The sequence below is a fragment of the Arachis hypogaea genome, chromosome 20 (assembly GCF_003086295.3).
Source record: "Arachis hypogaea cultivar Tifrunner chromosome 20, arahy.Tifrunner.gnm2.J5K5, whole genome shotgun sequence".
NCBI classification, from domain to species: Eukaryota; Viridiplantae; Streptophyta; class Magnoliopsida; order Fabales; family Fabaceae; genus Arachis; species Arachis hypogaea.
The window spans coordinates 108,596,114-108,616,631 of record NC_092055.1 but is presented as its reverse complement, the minus strand read 5'-3'; the positions used below and the strand labels follow the sequence as shown (position 1 = coordinate 108,616,631).

The window sequence follows — 20,518 nt, the reverse complement described above, 5'->3', positions numbered from 1 at the left end:
TGAATATCATATGGATAAAAACATACAACTTAATAAAACTCTAATATTGCATACTCTATTTGAATAAGAAATTTAAAAAAAAATTAGAGAATATTTCAATTTAATTATTTATCAATCTATCTATTTTTTAATAATGTATAAAAATGAAAATTACGTACTGATATAGTCAAGTCTTGACATATTACACAGTTTCGACTATTGCTACATAAATATTTTAGTAAACTTGCCATTTTAGTTTTTTTATTCTTACATCACATTTTATTTTTCTTATGCAATGTTTAACATTATATTTTCATCTCTTTTTACTTTTTATTTCTATATACGTTATTCTATATCTTTCATTTTAATTAATATTCTTTCTCTTAATAGATATGAATTGGTTAATAAATTATAATTCATTGTCTCTATTTATTCTCACTTCTATTTATGTTTACTATATAAATAAACATTCAATTCTATTGGTTAATAAATTATAATTCATTGTCTCTATTTAATCTCCTCCTATATAATCTTATGTCCTTTACTCTTTTTCTTCTTTCTTAGGTAATGTTTTGCATAATTATTTAAGCATTTTGGTTGATGACCGTAGTAATTTAATTTTAATTAATATAATTTTTATTCTATCTTTCTACTAACATATTAACCCCTTTAAAAGATATTACCCTTAAACCAATTATAATACAATACATACAGCTAATTTAGCATACCCTTTCCATGTATTGAGAGTTCAGTAGATCGTTTTGCATCCATTATTTGCTTCTATACTTTCTTACTGATTTTGTTTGATCTATTGCAAGAAATATCGATCAGTATATGTAGAACATAGTTCATCCAAAATACAAATTTTATAGTTGATTTGAGAAAGTATCATTAAGTGTGATATCAAACCTTTATTACCTTGAATCTGGGTATTATTGTCCACTCTATTACCAGCTCCATTACTTGAGACACCTGTTCAAGACAAAATGATGTATGTCTGACTCATTTATAAACGTATATGCAGTAGGAACCAAGCACCTTTTTTTTCTATTTATGGACCTAAATCATAACAACTTTCATTCTAGCTAATTAGATATTAATTCAATTCTCCTATGATACCTGCCATGGAATTGAAATCCATTGGTAGTAGTGTGAATGTGATTGTAGAATTGGTTCCTACGGCAAAAATAGTAGATACAAACAAATCTTTAATAACTTATACAAAACCATCTAGAAAACAACATAGTCCAAATTCATGCTATGAAGTTGTCAAAAGTTTTAATGTATGTATTGTTGGTGATTAAGCTATACCTTGTTGTGTCTGAGACCGTTTGATTTACTTTTTACACTGCAAATTGATAGCTCTTTGTATCCTAGCATTCTCTGCTTTCTCTATATAAATCAATTAATTTTTATGTATCACTTTATATAGCTCTTTATGTAGCAAATTACATTAAATCTCTTACTGCTGTGTTACCTTTGGATGATAGGTTTAGTGGCAATTGGCTTACGAAAGAATTTGACACTGAATCCTTGCTTTGAATTTGGTTTTGACGTCTTCCATCACATTTTTCTCGTTCCATTATTATTCCATTGACCACTTTATCTATCTGATTTTTCTTGCCCACTTCGTTAAGATTTTTATAATTAACCTCGAAATTGTTTACAATTCCTGAAATAATTTGATGCGTGACAAAAGTTAGACCAATTAAGAGAATCTTAATAAGAAAAATGCATTGCAAGTATAGCCCCTTAACCAGCTAAAGTCTGCCTCACCAATTTAAAAAGGTTTGTCACAAATTTTAGAAAAAAAAATACTGGGAGTATGAGTCCCAGGTCATCTCCCAACGAGTTGCAGGAAAGTGTGCTATTTTATTAACTAGAAGTTTTCCAGAAAAGTTGAGTTTTGATAATGAATAAAAATAATTGTAAATTAAAGCAATAAAAATAAACTAAGAACAATTATTGATATTCTATATTAAATGACCTTGACTGGGGGAATGATTAATTGGAAGTTCTATCCTTGATGGAATCTTCTCAAGTGTAGTGTAAAGAGGTTGTTGTTTTCACTTAGTTAACCCTTACTAAATAAAGGAAAGTCAAGTGATTGAGCTAACTCTTACCCACAAATCCTAGTCCTCTCCCTTGGGAAGGTCTAGCGTTAGTAGGTATAGGATTAGCCAACAACGTCCAATTTAACTAAGCACTTGAGCATTCCAACTCAAGTGTCTCCTCTTAATCAACTCCCATGTCAAGTATAAAATCTACTCCATTGACATGGAATTAATACTCATAAAAATATAGAAGACATAATTAAATGAAATAAAATAGATATTTAAAATTAATTAAAAATAAAAGTAACTCTATATATTAATAAATCCAAAATGCAACATACTTATTTGAATAGGGTCAATGAGCAACTAATAAGAGTAAAGAAATATGGAAACAAACTAAAGTGATGTCTTCACGGAGGTAATGACTCTTCAGCATCCAAAATCCAAAGCGAAAGCATAAACTATCAATGTAAAGTTAATCTAGATTCTGATCTAAAACTAAAAGTAATCCTAATATCGATGTATCTGAATGTGTGTGGATGCGTGTTGAGTTTCTGCATGTTCCCTAACTTTAGTATGTGTTTCTGGGCTAAAAACTGGGTTAAAACGCGGCCCGAAATCGCCCCCAGCGTATTCTGTTATTTCTGCAGATCGCGCAGGTCACGCGTACGCGTCGTCCACGTGTTTGCGTCATTCAGCGATTTTCCTTGTCACGCGTTCACGTCGTCTACGAGTTCGCGTCACTCGTGTAGACTCCAATCCATGCGTTTGCGTTAGGCACGCGTTCGCGTCACTGCAATTTCTTCATTTCGCGCGCTCGCGTGAGCCAAGCGATCGCGTCAGTGTTTGCTGGTCATCTCCTTGGTTTCTTGTGTTCCTTCTAATTTTGCAAGCTTCCTCTCTATTCTCTAAGCCATTCTTGCCCTATGAAGCCTGAAACACTTAACACACGGATCACGGCATCGAATGGTATAAAGGAGAATTAAAATGTACTAATTAAAGGTTTCTAGGAAGCAAGTTTTCAACCATAAACAATACTAGGAAGGAATTATAAAATTCATGCAATCTATATGAATAAGTAGGTAAAGACTTGATAAAATCACTCAATTAAACACAATATAAATCATAAAATAATGGTTTATCAACCTCCCCATACTTAAACATTAGCATGTCCTCATGCTTAGCTTACGGAGATAAAATAAATGAGTAGGAAAATGTAAGACTCATGCAATGCAATGCAACCTATATATATGAATGCAACTATATGATTCTTGTCTACTTGGTTAAAAATAAATAAGCTCTTCAAGATAAACATAAATCAAATTCCACTAATTCAATTTATACAGTAAGAACAGATAAAAACGTAAGAAGACAGCTCATAAAAGCAGGGAACATAGAATTAAGCATTGAACCCTCACTGATGGTGTATATGCACTTTAGCCTCTCAAGTGTATAGGGTAATCACTCTACTCTTCTCTAATCATGCTTTCTAAACTTTATTCTTCACCTAACCAATCAACAATAATTAATGTACTAATGCAACATCATGAGGTCTTTTTCAAGGTTGTAGTGGGGCTAAGGTTAGGGTGAGGGTATATATATGGCTAAGTGAGCTAAAATATGAATCTTTGACTAACCTAAGCTTTCACCTAACATACACATACTCTATTTAATTCTAATTTTGTCCCCTTATTTATTTAAATATTTATTGAATATTTTTGGATTTTTTTTATAAATAACATATGAATGCACATGGATTTTTATTTTTTCTGTTTTACATGAGTAGGTACCCAAATTTCTATTATTTTATTAAGGTAAGAACATAACATATTCCTTTATTAACCCATGTTTCCACAATTTTCCCATGCTTAATTAACACACAATCTCTATCTTAAGCTAATCAAAGATTCAATTTGGGGTGTTTAATGGTCTTTCTGCTTAAGGCTAGTGATGTGGTAAAATATAGAACAAATGGGATTTAAAAGGCTCAAAGTGGCTGACAAGGGTGATTTAAAGGGTAGGTGATGAGCGGATAATTTATACGCTTTTTGGCATTGTTTTTAGGTAGTTTTCAGTATGTTTTAGTTATTTTTTATTATATTTTTATTAGTTTTTAAATAAAAATCAAATTTCTGGACTTTCAGCACGAAATTGTGATCATCAACAATGGCGCCAAAGGACTTGGAGCTCTCAAACGTGAATCACACTTTGTCACAATTCCGCACAACTAACCAGCAAGTGCACTGGGTCGTCCAAGTAATAAACCTTACATGAGTAAGGGTCGATCCCACGGAGATTGTCGGCTTGAAGCAAGCTATGGTCATCTTGTAAATCTCAGTCAGGCAGATTCAAATGGTGATGGAGGATTGATAATTAAAAGATGAATAAAACATAAAATAAAGATAGAGATACTTATGTAATTCATTGGTGGATTTCAGATAAGCATATGAAGATGCTTTGTTCCCCTTGAACCTCTGCTTTCCTATTGCCTTCTTCCAATCATTCATACTCCTTTCCATGGCAAGCTTTATATTGGGCATCACCATTGTCAATGGCTACATCCCGTCCTCTCAGTGAAAATGGTCCTGATGCTCTGTCACAACATCGGCTAATCAGCTGTCGGTTCTCGATCATGTTGGAATAGGATCCATTGATCCTTTTGCGTCTGTCACACGCCCCACAATCGCGAGTTTGAAGCTCGTCACAGTCATCCCTTCCCAGATCCTACTCGGAATACCACAGACAAGGTTTAGACTTTCCGGATCTCAGGAATGACCGCCAATAATTCTAGCCTATACCACGAAGGTTCCAATCTTAGATTAGAAACCCAAGAGATACGCATTCAAGCCATTGCTAGTAGAACAGAGGTGGTTGTCAGGCACATGTTCATAGGTGAGAATGATGATGAGTGTCACGGATCATCACATTCATCAAGTTGAAGAACGAATGAATATCTTAGAGAAGAAATAGACTTGAGTTGAATAGAAAAACAATAGTACTTTGTATTAATTCATGAAGAACAGCAGAGCTCTACACCTTAATCTATGGTGTGTAGAAACTCCACCGTTGAGAATACATAAGAACAAATAGTGTAAGCATGGCCGAATGGCCCGCCTCAAGGGTCTAAGGACTAAACGTCCTAAGATGCAAAATACAATAGCAAAAGGTCCTATTTATAGAAAACTAGTAGCCTAGGGTTTACAGAAATCAGTAATTAATGCAGAAATCTTCTTCCGGGCCCACTTGGTGTGTGCTTGGGCTGAGCATTGAAGCATTTTCATGTAGAGACTTTTCTTGGAGTTAAACGCCAGCTTTTGTGCCAGTTTGGGCGTTTAACTCCAGCTTTTGTGCCAGTTTTGGAGTTAAACACCAGAATTCTTGAGCTGACATGGAACGCCTGTTTGGGCCATCAAATCTCAGGAAAAGTATGGAATATTATATATTGCTAGAAAGCCCAGGATGTCTACTTTCCAACGCAATTGAGAGCGCGCCAATTGGGCTTTTGTAGCTCCAGAAAATCCACTTTGAGTGCAGGGAGGTCAGAATCCAACAGCATCTGTAGTCCTTTTTCAGCCTCTGAATCAGATTTTTGCTCAGGTCCCTCAATTTCAGCCAGAAAATACCTGAAATCACAGAAAAACATACAAACTCATAGTAAAGTCAAGAAGAGTGATTTTTATTTAAAAACTAATAAAAATATAATAAAAACTAATTAAAATATACTAAAAATATACTAAAAACAATGCCAAAAAGCGTATAAATTATCCGCTCATCACAACACCAAACTTAAATTGTTGCTTGTCCCCAAGCAACTGAAAATCAAATAGGATAAAAAAATAAGAGAATATACAATGAATTCCAAAAACATCTATGAAGATCAGTATTAATTAGATGAGCGGGGCTTTTAGCTTTTTGCTTCTGAACAGTTTTGGCATCTCACTTTATCCCTTGAAGTTCAGAATGATTGGTATCTATAGGAACTCAGAATCCAGATAGTGTTACTGACTTTCCTAGTTAAGTATGTTGATTATTGAACACAGCTACTTTATGAGTCTTGGCCGTGGCCCTAAGCACTTTGTTTTCCAGTATTACCACCGGATACATAAATGCCACATACACATAACTGGGTGAACCTTTTCAGATTGTGACTCAGCTTTGCTAGAGTCCCCAATTAGAGGTGTCCAGGGTTCTTAAGCACACTCTTCTTTTTTTGCTTTGCACCTCGACTTTAACCGCTCAGTCTCAAGTTTTCACTTGACATCTTCACGCCACAAGCACATGGTTAGGGACAGCTTGGTTTAGCTGCTTAGGCCAGGATTTTATTCCTGTGGGCCCTCCTATCCACTGATGCTCAAAGCCTTGGATCCTTTTTATCACCCTTGCCTTTTGGTTTAAAGGGGTATTGGCTTTTTCTGCTTGCTCTTCTTTTTTTTTTGCAAGCTTTTCACTGCTTTTTCTTGCTTTAAGAATCAATTTTATGATTTTTCAAATCATCAGATAACATTTCTCCATTTTCTTTCATTCTTTCAAGAGCCAACAATTTTAACATTCATAAACAATCAAATTGAAAAATATGCACTGTTCAAGCATTCATTCAGAAAAACAATAGCATTGCCACCACATCAAAATAATTAAACTATTTTAAAATTCAAAATTCATGTACTTCTTTTTCTTTTTCAATTAAAAACATTTTTCATTTAAGAAAGGTGATGGATTTATTTTCATAGCTTTAAGGCATAGACACTTAGACACTAATGATCATGTAATAAAGACACAAACATAAATAAACATAGAGCACAATTTTCGAAAAACAGAAAATAAAGAACAAGGAAATTAAAGAACGGGTCCACCTTAGTGATGACAGCTTGTTCTTCCTCTTGAAGATCTTATGGAGTGCTTGAGCTCCTCAATGTCTCTTCCTTGCCTTTGTTGCTCCTCTCTCATGGTTCTTTGATCTTCGTTAATTTTATGGAGGAGGATGGAATGCTCTTGGTGCTCCACCCTTAGTTGTCCCATATTGGAACTTAATTCTCCTAGGGAAGTGTTGATTTACTCCCAATAGTTTTGTGGAGGAAAATGCATCCCTTGAGGCATCTTGTCCATCAGTGGGATCTCTTGTTTCCTCATGCTCTTGTCCATGAGTGGGATATCTTGTTTGCTCCATCCTTTTCTTAGTGATAGACTTGTCCTCATCAATGAGGATGTCTTCCTCTATGTCAATTCCAGCCGAATTGCAGAGGTGACAAATGAGATGAGGGAAGGCTAACCTTGCCATAGTGGAGGACTTGTCCGCCACCTTGTAGAGTTCTTGGGATATAACCTCATGAACTTCCACTTCTTCTCCAATCATGATGCTATGTATCATGATAGCCCGGTCTATAATAGCTTTGGACCGGTTGCTAGTGGGAATGATTGAGCGTTGGATGAACTCCAACCATCCCCTAGCCATGGGCTTGAGGTCATGCCTTCTTAGTTGAACTGGCTTTCCTCTTGAATCTCTCTTCTATTGAGCGCCCTCTTCACATATGTCCATGAGGACTTGGTCCAACCTTTGATCAAAGTTGACCCTTCTAGTGTAGGGGTGTGCATCTCCTTGCATTATGGGCAAGTTGAATGCCAACCTTACATTTTCTGGACTAAAATCCAAGTATTTCCCTCGGACCATTGTAAGCCAATTCTTAGGGTCCGGGTTCACACTTTGATCATGGTTCTTGATGATCCATGCATTGGCATAGAACTCTTGAACCATTAAGATTCCAACTTATTGAATAGGGTTGGTGAGAACTTCCCAACCTCTTCTTCGGATCTCATGTCGGATCTCCGGATACTCATTCTTTTTGAGTTTGAAAGGGACCTCGGGGATCACTTTCTTCTTGGCCACATCTTCATAGAAGTGGTCTTGATGCACCCTTGAGAGGAATCTCTCCATCTCCCATGACTCGAAGGTGGATGCTTTTGCCTTCCCTTTCCTCTTTCTAGAGGTTTCTCCGGCCTTTGGTGCCATAAATGGTTATGGAAAAACAAAAAGCTTTAGCTTTTACCACACCAAACTTAGAAGGTTGCTCGTCCTCGAGCAAAAGAAGAAGAGAGTAGAAGAAGAAGAAATAGAGGAGATGGAGTGGGCTTTGTGTTTCGGCTAAGGGGGAGAAGTGGTGTTTAGGTTGTGTGAAAATGAAGGAGTGAAGATGGGTTTATATAGGGGTGAGAGGGGTGTGTATGGTTCGGCCATTATGGGTGGGTTTGGGAGGGAAAGTGGTTTGAATTTGGATGGTGAGGTAGGTGGGGTTTTATGAAGGATGGATGTGAGTGGTGAAGAGAATGGTAGGAGTTGATAGGTGAGGGATTTTTGGGGAAGAGGTATTGAGGTGATTGGTGAATGGATGAAGAAGAGAGAGAGTGGTGGGGTAGGTGGGGATCCTGTGGGGTCCACAGATCCTGAGGTGTCAAGGATATCTCATCCCTGCACCAAGTGGCGTGCAAAACGCCCCTTGCTGCCAATCCTGGCGTTAAACGCCAGGCTGCTACCCATTTCTGGCGTTTAACGCCAGCTTCTTGCCCATTCCTGGCGTTAAACGCCAGTCTGGTGCCCTTTTCTGGCGTTAAACGCCCAGAATGGTGCCAGACTGGGCGTTTAACGCCCATTCTGCTACCTTTATTGGCGTTTAAACGCCAGTAACTGTCTCCTCCAGGTTGTTCTATTTTTCATTCTGTTTTTCACTTTGTTTTTGCTTTTTCAATTATTTTTGTGACTTCATATGATCATCAACCTACAGAAAATATAAAATAGAAAATAGAAAATTATCATAGAATAGTAACGATTGGGTTGCCTCCCAACAAACGCTTCTTTAATGTCAATAGCTTGACAGTGGGCTCTCATGGAGCCTCACAGATGTTCAGAGCAATGTTGAAACCTCCCAACACCAAACTTAGAGTTTGAATGTGGGGGTTCAATACCAAACTTAGAGTTGGGTTGTGGACTCCCAACACCAAACTTAGAGTTTGACTGTGGGGGCTCTGTTTGACTCTGTATTGAGAGAAGCTCTTCATGCTTCCTCTCCATGGTTATAGAGGGATATCCTTGAGCTTTAAACACAAGGGAGTCTCCATTCACTTGAATGATCAATTCTCCTCTGTCAACATCAATCACTGCTTTTGCTGTGGCTAGGAAGGGTCTGCCAAGGATGATGGATTTATCCATACACTTCCCAGTCTTTAGGACTATGAAATCAGCAGGGATGTAATGGTCTTCAACCTTTACCAAGACATCCTCTACAAGTCCATAAGCTTGTTTCTTTGAATTGTCTGTCATCTCCAGTGAGATTCTAGCAGCTTGTACCTCAATGATCCCTAGCTTCTCCATTACAGAGAGAGGCATAAGGTTTATGCTTGACCCTAGGTCACACAAAGCCTTCTCAAAGGTCATGGTGCCTATGGTACAAGGGATTGAGAACTTTCCAGGGTCCTGTCTCTTTTGAGGTAATCTCTGCCTAGTTAAGTCATCCAGTTCTTTGATGAGCAATGGAGGTTCATTCTCCCAAGTCTCATTACCAAATAACTTGGCATTTAGCTTCATGATTGCTCCAAGGTACTTAGCAACTTGCTCTTCAGTGACATCTTCATCCTCTTCAGAGGAAGAATACTCATCAGAGCTTATGAATGACAGAAGTAAATTTAATGGAATCTCTATGGTCTCAGTCTGAGCCTCAGATTCCCATGGTTCCTCATTAGGGAATTCCATGGAGGTCAGTGGACGTCCATTGAGGTCTTCCTCAGTGGGAATCACTGCCTCTTCCTCCTCTCCATGTTCGGCCATGTGAAATGTGGTTATGGCCTTGCACTCTCTTTTGGGATTCTCTTCTGTATTTCTTGGGAGAGTGCTAGGAGGGAGTTCAGTAATTTTCTTACTCAGCTGACCCAATTGTGCCTCCAAATTTCTAATGGAGGATCTTATTTCAGTCATGAAACTTTGAGTGGTTTTGATTAGATCAGAGACAATGGTTGCTAAGTCAGAGTGGCTCTGCTTAGAATTCTCTGTCTGTTGTTGAGAAGATGATGGAAAAGGCTTGCCATTGCTAAACCTGTTTCTTCCACCATTGTTGTTGTTGAAGCCTTGTTGAGGCCTCTGTTGGTCCTTCCATGAGAGATTTGGATGATTTCTCCATGAAGGATTATAGGTGTTTCCATAGGGTTCTCCTATGTAATTCACCTCTTCCATTGCTAGGTTCTCAGGATCATAAGCTTCTTCTTCAGAGGAAGCTTCCTTAGTACTCCCTGTTGCTGCTTGCATTTCAGACAGACTCTGAGAAATCATATTGACTTGTTGGGTCAATATTTTATTCTGAGCCAATATGGCATTTAGAGTATCAATCTCAAGAACTCCTTTCTTCTGAGTTGTCCCATTATTCACAGGATTCCTTTCAGAGGTGTACATGAATTGGTTATTTGCAACCATTTCAATGAGTTCTTGAGCTTCTGTAGGCGTCTTCTTCAGATGAAGAGATCCTCCAGCAGAGCAATCCAATGACATCTTGGATAGTTCAGACAGACCATCATAGAAGATTCCTATGATGCTCCATTCTGAAAGCATGTCAGAAGGGCACCTTCTGATCAATTGCTTGTATCTCTCCCAGGCTTCAAAGAAGGATTCACCATCCTTCTGTCTAAAGGTTTGGACTTCCACTCTAAGCTTACTCAATTTTTGAGGTGGAAAGAACTTTGCCAAGAAGGCATTGACTAGCTTTTCCCAAGAGTTCAGGCTTTCCTTAGGTTGTGAATCCAACCATGTCCTAGCTCTGTCTCTTACAGCAAAAGGAAAAAGCATAAGTCTGTAGACTTCAGGGTCAACCCTATTGGTCTTGACAGTGTCACAGATTTGCAAGAACTCAGCTAAGAACTGATGAGGATCTTCCAATGGAAGTCCATGAAACTTGCAATTCTGTTGCATTAGAGAAACTAATTGAGGCTTAAGCTCAAAGTTGTTTGCTCCAATGGCAGGGATAGAGATGCTTCTCCCATAGAAATCAGGAGTAGGTGCAGTAAAGTCACCAAGCACCTTCCTTGCATTGTTGGCATTGTTGTTTTCGGATTCCATGGTTTCTTCTTCTTTGAAGAGCTCTGTTAGGCCCTCTAGAGAGAATTGTTCTTTAGCTTCTCTTAGCTTTCTCTTCAAGGTCTTTTTAGGTTCAGGATCAGCTTGAACAAGTATGCCTTTATCTTTGTTCCTGCTCATATGAAAGAGAAGAGAACAAGAAAGTAGGGAATCCTCTATGTAATAGTATAGAGATTCCTTGATGTGTCAGAGGAAAAGAAGAATAGAAGGAGGAGGTAGATGGAGGAGAATTCGAACATTTAAAGACGGAGGGAGTTCGAATTGTACCTTGAGGAGGAGTCTTAGTCCCTTAAATAGAAGGATGTGAAAAGAGGGGAAAAATTTTCGAAAATTAATTAAAAGATTTTAAAAAGGAATTTGAAAATTTGATTGAGATTTTCGAAAACTAAGATTGGGAAAGAAATAAAGTGATTTTTGAAAAAAAGATTTTGAAATTAGAAAAAGATATGATTGAAAAAAAATAATTTTGAAAAAGATGTGATTGAAAAGATATGTTTGAAAAGATATGATTGAAAATCAATTTAGAAAAAGAAAGTTTGAAAACTAAAGTTGATTACTTGACTAACAAGAAATTAAAAGATATGATTCTAAAATTTAAAATTTGATCCTTTCTTAATAGGCAAGTAATAACTTGAAAATTTGAAGTAAATCTTGAATTGAAGCAAGGATTTTTGAAAATAGTAAAAATAAATATAAAATGGAAAGAAATTGATTTTGAAAGAGATATGATTGAAAAGATATGATTTGAAAAAGATTTGATTTTGAAAAATATGAAAACTTGAAAAAAAATGTGAATTAAAAACAAAATCTTCCCTCTAGTGTCATCCTGGCGTTAAACGCCCAGAATGGTGCCCATTCTGGCGTTTAACGCCCAAATCTCTACCTTTTTGGGCGTTAAACGCCCAGCCAGGTACCCTGGCTGGCGTTTAAACGCCAGTTTTCCTTCTTCACTGGGCGTTTTGAACGCCCAGCTTTTTCTGTTTGATTCCTCTGCTGAATGTTCTGAATCTTCAATTCTCTGTATTATTGACTTGAAAAGACATAGTTTTGAAAAATATTTTTGAATTTTTGATGATGAGAATCAATAAAAAAATGCAACTAAGATCAAATAAACAATGCATGTAAGACACCAAACTTAAAAGTTTGTATACTAAGGACTATAACAATGTAAAAATGCATGTAAGAAACAACAAAACATACAAAACAAGAGAATTTAAAGATCATAGCAATGGAATCATCAAGAATAACTTGAAGATCAATGAAGAACATGTATGAATTCGAAAAATGCAAGAAGACCAGAAACATGCAATTGACACCAAACTTAAAAATTGATACTAGACTCAAACAAGGAACATAAAATATTTTTGATTTTTATGATTTTATAAATTTTTTTGTGATTTTCGAAACTTATATAGAAAAGAAAATAAAGAGATTCAAAACTTTTAATAAGAATTCCAGGAATCATGCAATGTTAGTCTAAAGCTTCAGTCTAAAAAGGATTAGACATGTTTGGCCAAGCTTCAGCAGGACATTATATTCAATAGCTAAATTGATGAGAATCAATCAGCTTTTGTGATGGTGGGAACATCACCTTGAAACTCTAGAATTCATTCTTAAAAATTCTGAAGAAAAGATACCTAATCTAAGCAACAAGATGAACCGTCAGTTATCCAAACTCGAACAATCCCCGGAAACGGCGCCAAAAACTTGGTGCACAAAATTGTGATCATCAACAATAGCGCCAAAGGACTTGGAGCTCTCAAACGTGAATCACACTTTGTCACAATTCCGCACAACTAACCAGCAAGTGCACTGGGTCGTCCAAGTAATAAACCTTACGTGAGTAAGGGTCGATCCCACGGAGATTGTCGGCTTGAAGCAAGCTATGGTCATCTTGTAAATCTCAGTCAGGCAGATTTAAATGATGATAGAGGATTGATAATTAAAAGATGAATAAAACATAAAATAAAGATAGAGATACTTATGTAATTCATTGGTGGATTTCAGATAAGCGTATGAAGATGCTTTGTTCCTCTTGAACCTCTGCTTTCCTATTGCCTTCTTCCAATCATTCATACTCATTTCCATGGCAAGCTTTATGTTGGGCATCATCGTTGTCAATGGCTACATCCCGTCCTCTCAGTGAAAATGGTTCTGATGCTCTATCACAACATCGGCTAATCAGCTGTCGGTTCTCGATCATGTTGGAATAGGATCCATTGATCCTTTTGCGTCTGTCACACGCCCCACAATCGCGAGTTTGAAGCTCGTCACAGTCATCCCTTCCCAGATCCTACTCGGAATACCACAGACAAGGTTTAGACTTTCCGGATCTCAGGAATGGCTACCAATAATTCTAGCCTATACCACGAAGGTTCTAATCTTAGATTAGAAACCCAAGAGATACGCATTCAAGCCATTGCTAGTAGAACAGAGGTGGTTGTCAGGCACATGTTCATAGGTGAGAATGATGATGAGTGTCACAGATCATCACATTCATCAAGTTGAAGAACGAATGAATATCTTGGAGAAGAAATAGACTTGAGTTGAATAGAAAAACAATAGTACTTTGTATTAATTCATGAAGAACAGCAGAGCTCCACACCTTAATCTATGGTGTGTAGAAACTCCACCGTTGAGAATACATAAGAACAAATAGTGTAAGCATAGCCGAATGGCCAGCCTCAAGGGTCTAAGGACTAAACGTCCCAAGATGCAAAATACAATAGCAAAAGGTCCTATTTATAGAAAACTAGTAGCCTAGGGTTTACAGAAATTAGTAATTAATGTAGAAATCTTCTTCCGGGCCCACTTGGTGTGTGCTTGGGCTGAGCATTGAAGCATTTTCGTGTAGAGACTTTTCTTGGAGTTAAACGTCAGCTTTTGTGCTAGTTTTGGAGTTAAACGCCAGAATTCTTGAGCTAACTTGGAACGCCTGTTTGGGCCATCAAATCTCAGGCAAAGTATGGACTATTATATATTGCTGGAAAGCCCAGGATGTCTACTTTCCAACGCAATTGAGAGCGCGCCAATTGGGCTTCTGTAGCTCCAGAAAATCCACTTGAGTGCAGGGAGGTCAGAATCTAACAGCATCTGCAGTCCTTTTTCAGTCTCTGAATCAGATTTTTGCTCAGGTCCCTCAATTTTAGCCAGAAAATACCTGAAATCACAAAAAAACACACAAACTCATAGTAAAGTCCAGAAGAGTAATTTTTATTTAAAAACTAATAAAAATATAATAAAAACTAATTAAAATATACTAAAAACATACTAAAAACAATGCCAAAAAGTGTATAAATTATCCGCTCATCAACGACCCAGTGCACTTGCTGGTTACTTGTGCGGAGTTGTGAAAAGGAGTTGAGATTACAATCGTTTGTACCAAGTTTTTGGCGCCGTTGAGATTACAATTTCGTGTACCAAGTTTTTGGCGCCGTTGCCGGGGATTGTTCGAGTTTGGACAACTGACGGTTCATCTTGTTGCTCAGATTAGGTAATTTAGTTTATGTTTAAGATTTTTACTTTTTATTTTCGAAAAATTTCAAAAAGAAATTTTTTTTATTTTATTCTTCAAAGTTTTTAAGAATGAATTCTAGAGTTTCATGATGATCTGTTGAAGTCTGGCTGGCTGTGAAGCCATATCTAACCTTTTGGACCGAGGTTTCAACTTATCATCACAAGAGCTTGTTGATTTCTATCAATCTTGCTGTTGAATGTAATGATCTGCTAAGGCTTGGCTGGCCATTGGCCATGTCTAGTGCTTTGGACCAAAGCTTTCATTGAAAGCTTGGCTGGCTAGTAAGCCATGTCTAATTCCTGGACCGGAGTTTTAGACTAACATTGCATGATTCCTGGAATTCTCATCAAGAATTTTGAATTTCTTATTTTCTTTTTCCAAATAATTTTCGAAAAAAACAAAAAAAAAATACAAATTTTTTTTTATAAAATGATAAAAATAAAAAATAATTTGTGTTTCTTGTTTAAGTCTAGTGTCAATTTTTAAGTTTGGTGTCTTGCATGTTTTATTTAATTCCCTGCATTTTTCGAATGTATGAATTATGTTCTACATTAATCTTCAAGTTGTTCTTGATGATTTTCCTTACTCTGATCTTTAAATTCTCTTGTTTTGTGTGTTTTGTTGTTTCTCATATGCATTCTCAATTTGTTAGTGTCTCTAATATAAAAATTTCTAAGTTTGGTGTCTTGGATGCATTGTTTGTTTGATCTTAGTTTTCCATGATTAGTTGCATTTTGATTGTTTCTCATCATTAAAAATTCAAAAAAAAAAATTCAAAATTATGTCTTTTCAAGTTAATAATACAGAGAATTGAAGATTCAGAACATACAGCAGAGAAATTATAGAGAAAAAGCTAGGCGTTCAAAACGCCCAGTGAGGAAGGAAAACTGGCATTTAAACGCCAGCCAGGGTACCTGGCTGGGCGTTAAACGCCCAAAAAGGTAGTATTTTGGGTGTTAAATGCCAGAATGGATACCATTCTGGGCGTTTAACACCAAGAGGGCACAGGAGGGAAGATTTTGTTTTTAATTCAAATCTTTTTCAAATTTTCATAATTTTTCATAATCAAATCTTTTTCAAATCATATCTTTTCAAAATCAAATCCTTTCCATTTTTTTTACTATTTTCGAAAATCCTTGCTAACAATTAGTGATTTGATTCAAAAATTTCTTCCTTGTTAAGAAAGGTTCAATATTTGAATTTTCGAATCATATCTTTTAAATTTCTTTTTAGCCAAGTCATTAATCTTAAAATCAAATCTTTTTAAATTGTTTTTCAATCATATCCGTTCAATCATATCTTTTTAAAACCCTATCTTCTCAATCATATCTTCTCAACCACATCTTTTTCAAAATAATTTTCAATCATATCTTTTTGATTTCTAATTTCAAAATCTTTTTCAAAATCACTTAATGACTTTCTCAATTTTAATTTTCGAAAATCATCAACTGAATTTTCAAAATTTCTTTTAATTATTTCAAATTCTTTTTAATTTACAATTTTTAGTTTTATTTAAAAATTTTTTTTCGAAAATTCTCCCCCCTTCTCACCTTCTTCTATTTAAGAACTAACACTCCCCCTCTCTATAAGTTCGAATTCTCTTATCTCTACCTCCTCCTTCTATTCTTCTTTTCCTCTGACACCTCAAGGAATCTCTATACTGTGACATAGAAGATTCCATACTTTCTTCTTCTCTCTTTCATATGAGCAGGAGCAAAGACAAAGGCATTCTTGTTGAAGCTGATCCTGAACCTGAAAGGACATTGAAGAGAAAGCTAAGAGAAGCTAAAGCACAACTCTCTAGAGAGGACCTAACAGAAATTTTCAAACAAGAAGAAGACATGGCAGCCGAAAATAACAACAATGCCAACAATGCAAGGAAGGTGCTTGGTGACTTTACTGCACCTACTCCTGACTTCTATGGGAGAAGCATCTCTATCCCTGCCATTGGAGCAAACAACTTTGAGCTTAAGCCTCAATTAGTTTCTCTGATACAACATAATTGCAAGTTTCACAGACTTCCGTTGGAAGATCCTCATCAGTTTTTGGTGAAATTTTTGCAAATCTGTGACACTGTCAAGACCAATGGGGTTGATCTCAAGGTCTACAGGCTTATGCTTTTTCCCTTTGCTGTAAGAGATAGAGCTAGAATATGGTTGGATTCACAACCTAAGGAAAGCCTGAACTCTTGGAAAAAGCTGGTCAGTGCTTTTCTGGCCAAATTCTTTCCACCTCAAAAATTGAGTATGCTTAGAGTAGAAGTCCAGACCTTCAGACAGAAGGAAGGTGAATCCCTCTCTGAAGCTTGGGAAAGATACAAGCAATTGATCAGAAGGTGTCCTTCTGACATGCTTTCAGAATGGAGCATCATAGGTATCTTCTATGATGGTATGTCTGAACTGTCCAAGATGTCATTGGACAGCTCTGCTGGAGGATCTCTTCATCTGAAGAAGATGCCTGAAGAAGCCCAGGAACTCATTGAAATGGTTGCAAATAACCAATTCATGTACACTTCTGAAAGGAATCCTGTGAATAATGGGACAAATCAGAAGAAATGAGTTCTTGAGATTGATACTCTGAATGGTATATTGGCTCAGAACAAAATATTGACTCAGCAAGTCAATATGATTTCTCAGAGTCTGTCTGGAAAGCAAGCAGCAACAGGCAGTACCAAAGAAGCTTCATCTGAAGAAGAAGCTTATGATCCTGAGAACCCAGCAATGGAAGAGGTGAATTACATGGTTCCTATGAAAACACCTATAATCCTTCATGGAGAAATCATCCAAATTTCTCATGAAAGGACCAACAGAGGCCTCAACAAGGCTTCAACAACAGTAATGGTGGAAGAAATAGGTTTAGCAATAGCAAGCCTTTTCCATCATCTTCTCAGCAACAGACAGAGAATTCTAAGCAGAGCCAATCTGACTTAGCAACCATAATCTATGATCTAACTAAGACCACTCAAAGTTTCATGACTGAAACAAGGTCCTCTATTAGAAATTTAGAGGCACAAGTGGGTCAGCTGAGTAAGAAAGTTACTGAACTCTCTCCTAGTACTCTCCCAAGCAATACAGAAGAGAACCCAAAGAGAGAATGCAAGGCCATAAACACGTCCCACATGGCCGAATACACAGAGGAGGGAAAGGTAGTGATTTCCACTGAGGAAGACCTCAATAGACATCTACTGGCTTCCAAGGAGTTCCCTAATGAGGAACCATGGAAATCTGAGGCTCATACAAAGACCATAGAGATTCCATTGAATTTCCTTCTGCCATTCATGAGCTCTGATGAGTATTCTTCCTCTGAAGAGGATGAAGATGTTACTGAAGAGCAAGTTGCTAAGTACCTTGGAGCAATCATGAAGCTAAATGCCAAGTTATTTAGTAATGAGACTTGGGAGGATGAACCCCCCTTTGCTCACCAAAGAATTGGATGACTTGACTAGGCAGAGATTACCTCAGAAGAGACAGGATCCTGGAAAGTTCTTAATACCTTGTACCATAGGCACCATGACTTTTGAGAAGGCTCTATGTGACCTAGGGTCAAGTATAAACCTCATGCCACTCTCTGTGATGGAGAAGCTAGGGATCCTTGAGGTACAAGCTACAAGAATCTCACTAGAGATGGCAGACAATCCAAGGAAACAGGCTTATGGACTTGTAGAGGATGTCTTGGTAAAGGTTGAAGGCCACTACATCCCTGCTGATTTCATAATCCTAGACACTGAGAAGTGTATGGATGAATCTATCATCCTTGGCAGACCCTTCCTAGCCACAGCAAAAGCTGTGATTGATGTTGACAGAGGCGAATTGGTCCTTCACGTGAATAAGGACTCCCTTGTGTTTAAAGCTTAAGGATCTCCCTCTGTAACTATGGAGAGGAAGCATGAAAAACTTCTCTCAATGCAGAGTCAAATAGAGCCCCCACATTCAAACTCTAAGTTTGGTGTTGGGAGGCCATCATCATGCTCTGAGTATCTGTGAGGCTCCATGAGAGCCCATTGTCAAGCTATTGACATTAAAGAAGCGCTTGTTGGGAGGCAACCCAATTTTAATTATATCTATTTATTTTCCATTGTTATTTTATGTTTTCTGTAGGTTGATAATCATGTGAAGCCACAAAAACACATGAAAAAGCAAAAATAGAATGAAAAATAGTATTAAAAACAGCACACCTTGGAGGAGAAGCTTACTGGCGTTTAAACGCCAGTAAGGGTAGTAGAATGGGCGTTAAACGCCCAGTCTGGCACTATTCTGGGCGTTTAACGCCAGAAAAGGGAGAAAAGCTGGCGTTTAAACGCCAGAAAGGGGAGAAAAACTGGTGTTAAACGCCAGAAATGGGCAGCAACCTGGCGTTTAACGCCAGGATTGGCAATCAAGGGGGCGTTTACACGCCAACATGGTGCAGGGATGAGAAATCCTTGACACCTCAGGATCTGTGGACCCCACAGTATCCCCACCTACTTCAACTCTCTCTCTCTCTTCTTGACACCTTCCCATAACACCCTTCCCCAAATACCCCTCACCAATCACCTCCATTTCTCTTCCCCATCATCTCTTCACTAATCACCTCCACCCACCCTTCCCCAAAATCCCCACCCACCTCACAATTCAAATTGAAACCACTTCCCCTCCCAAACCCACCCATACATGGCCGAACCCAACCCCTCTCTCCACTCCTATATAAACCAATCTTTAATCCTTCATTTCCACATATCACAAACACTACTTCTCCCCCTTGGCCGAAACCTCTACTACCATACATCTCCCCTAATTCTTCCTCTTCTACTCTTTTCTTTCTTCTTTTTCTCGAGGACGAGCAAACCTTCTAAGTTTGGTGTGGTAAAAGTATTGCTTTTTATTTTTCCATAACCATTTATGGCACCAAAGGCCGGAGAAACCTCTAGAAAGAGGAAAGGGAAGGTAAAAGCTTCCACCTCTGAGTCATGGAAGATGGAGAGATTCATCTCAAGGGTACATCAAGACCACTTCTATGAAGTTGTGGCCAAGAAGAAGGTGATATCCGAGGTCCCTTTCAAGCTCAAAAAGGGTGAATATCTGGAGATCCGACATGAGATTCGAAGAAGAGGTTGGGACTCACCAACCCCATTCAACAAGTCGGGATCTTAATGGTTCAAGAGTTCTATGCCAATGCATAGATCACCAAGAACCATGATCAAAGTGTGAACCCGGACCCAAAGAATTGGCTTACAATGATCCAGGGGAAATGCTTAGATTTCAGCCCAAAAAATGTAAGGTTGGCATTCAACTTGCCCATGATGCAAGGAGATGCACGCCCCTACACTAGAAGGGTCAACTTTGATCAAAGGTTGGACCAAGTCTTTATAGACATTTGTGAAGAGGGCGCTCAATGGAAGAGAGATTCAAAAGGGAAGCCGGTTTAACTAAGAAGGCTTGACCTCAAGCCCGTGGCTAGGGGATGGTTGGAGTTCATCCAACACTCAATCATTCCCACTAGCAACCGGTCTGAAGTTACTATAGACCGGGCTATCATGATCCATAGCATCATGATTAGAGAGGAAGTAGAAGTTCATGAGGTTATATCCCTTGAACTCTACAAGGTGGCGGACAAGTCCTCTACTTTGGCAAGGTTAGCCTTCCCTCATCTCATTTGTCAACTCTGCAATTCAGCTGGAATTGACATAGAGGAAGACATCCTCATTGATGAGGACAAGCCCATCACTAAGAAAAGAATGGAGCAAACAAGAGAGCCCACTCATGGACCTCACCAAGAGCATGAGAAAATTCCTCATCGTGAAATCCCTGAGATGCCTCAAGGGATGCACTTTTCTCCACAAAACTATTGGGAGTAAATCAACACCTCCCTAGGAGAATTAAG

The 20,518-nt window shown here is 37.8% G+C and overlaps 1 non-coding gene across 1 annotated transcript; it reads left to right on the top strand.

Annotated features, from left to right (window-relative positions):
• Positions 1 to 10,614: 10,614 nt before the first annotated feature.
• On the top strand, positions 10,615 to 10,722 carry LOC112788145 (small nucleolar RNA R71). Its single transcript, XR_003195523.1, has one exon. It is a non-coding gene; the product is annotated as a small nucleolar RNA R71 (small nucleolar RNA).
• The last annotated feature ends 9,796 nt before the right edge of the window (positions 10,723 to 20,518 follow it).